This window comes from Chrysochloris asiatica, unplaced genomic scaffold, assembly GCF_000296735.1.
Source record: "Chrysochloris asiatica unplaced genomic scaffold, ChrAsi1.0 scaffold00651, whole genome shotgun sequence".
NCBI lineage: Eukaryota > Metazoa > Chordata > Mammalia > Afrosoricida > Chrysochloridae > Chrysochloris > Chrysochloris asiatica.
This window is the reverse complement of record NW_006409169.1, coordinates 187,265-189,607: the sequence shown is the minus strand read 5'-3', so window position 1 is coordinate 189,607 and position 2,343 is coordinate 187,265.

Genomic DNA, 2,343 nt, shown 5'->3' with positions numbered 1-2,343 from the left:
GCGGGTCTCTGCATGAATCATCCCTTGTAGCTATGCTAACCAAGGGAGGCATTCATTGTCGCTCTGCTAAACAATGAGCTTTTCATGCATAAGGCTTCTTGCAGTTCTGCTCCTTGGCAGGATGGCGTCTGCCATTCACAGGATGGTGTCTGCCAGTGGTGAAATAGTGTTTTTATATGACTATGGGATACCTTCTGTGGGAATATGAGGTCTATGCAAGTGACAGCACAAAAGTGTGAGATAAAAGAATCATATTAGGAAGAAAGGAACTTGAGATCATCTCTTTGAGATTAAAGACTAAGTATATCATGATACAAAATTGTTGAGTAATACACGAAATATTTAGCTGAAAGGCTGACAGTTCATACTCATTCAAAGACATCTCAGAAGACAGGTCTGCTGATCAGTTTCTGAAAGTTAACAACCTTGAAAACGCTATGGAACATTTCTTCTCTGCACACATGTGTTACCATGAGTAAAAATCAAGTTGAGGCAGCTAACAATAATAACCACAAGACAACAAGGCTCTATAATATCAGTTATCTTCTTTAGAAAATCTAATCCAATTCAGTTTAAGAAAATAAAATGAATAATTTGATTCAGAATTCAAAGATCTGACCAGGACTCATTTCTGTGTCTCTTCCTTGGTATTGACTTCATTCTCAAGTCCACTTTTTCCTGTACCCCAAGATAGCCACAGAACTACCAGAGATTGGGCAATTTACAAACATGAAACAAGCCAAACGATGTTATCTATTCTTGTACTCCTGGTAAAGAAGGAAAAAATTTAAATGGTCGAAATTCTGGGACATGTCTCTCCAAATCCCATTTATTTTGAATGAATTACATTTCCATTCCTGAACCACTCACTATGGCAAGGAAAATGGAAAGATACGATCGGTATAAAATAAACAAGGGTTTTTGCTGGAGAAGGGAGGTGGGTCAGCAGAATTCCCACAATAGCTTATGAGATAGGTGTATTCTCTCACACAAGATGTAACTGAATGATCTGTTGGTAGAAGAAAGTTGAGATGGAGACTAAGAAAACAAAGGAAAGATTTGTTGCATAGTAAATAATACAACCTACTTTGGTGATAATTTGTGCCGTGGAGTCAGTTCCAACTCATAATAACCTTGTATAAGGTTTCCCAGACTGTAATCTTTATGGGAGTAGAAAGCCTCATCTTTTTCCTGTGTAATCGCTGGTAGTTTCAAACTGCTGAACATGAGATTAGCAGCCCAACTCATAACCACTAGGGTACCAAAGCTCCTTCCAAGTAAAAAAAAAAAAAAGCATCCACCATTTGAAAAATAATAGCATAATAGCTGTGGTTGTTACCATAGATTCAGTTCTGCTCATAAAAACCCTGGAAACCCTGTATATGATTTCTGAGGCGTGGTTGGTGAATTTGAACTACCAACCTTGCAGTTCAAACCAACATTGTGGTACAGTGCATTATTCTGCAGTGCCACACTAGGACTGGTGAGGTTCAATAGTTGACCTTGTTACCAGTTACCAGTGCTTATCCTAAGCACCACAACAGGGCTCAAAAATAATAGTAGATATTAAAAACACCATAAAACACTGTCTTGATGTGATTATATTTAAATAATAAAGGAAATTATAAAATTGGATTTTCCATATTAAATTAATAAATGCTTTTATTACTGTCAATTAAAAAACTCCTATGGGGCTACAGTCAGCTCATATATTACTAGAGAGGACTACTTGTTTGTTCTTAACACGGATGAGTTTTTAAATGTTTCCTGTATGTATACAGACTCTTTTAGTTTAGTTTCTTTATCTTACATGTTTTGACCTTAGAATTTATTGTGCTACAACTTTATTTTATTTTTTGCTCAATCATTATTTAAATTATTCCCACCTTTATTTGCAATGCAAAATCCATGAGAACAGAAATTATACCTTTATTGTTAATGTTATAACTCTTCTACCAAACCAAGTGCCAGTGCATAGCAGATTTGTAATAATATTGAATGAATGAGTAAAATAGCTTTTGATAACACTGCTTTAAGGTGTTGTTGTTGATAGGTGCCATTGAGTTGGCATTGACTCATAGCAACCTTATGCACAGCAGAACGAAACAATGTCCGATACAGGGCCAACCTCACTACTGTTGCCATACTTGAGTCCATCAATGCTGCCACCTGGCCAATCCATCTCTTTGGGAGCCTTCCTTTTTTTCTCTGACCCTCTATCTTACCAAACAGGATATCCTTCTCCAGCGATTGTTCCCTCCTGACAATATGTCCAAAGTATGAGAGATGAAGTTTGGCCATCTTGGCCTCTAAGCAGCACTCTGGCTGCACTTCTTGCAAAAC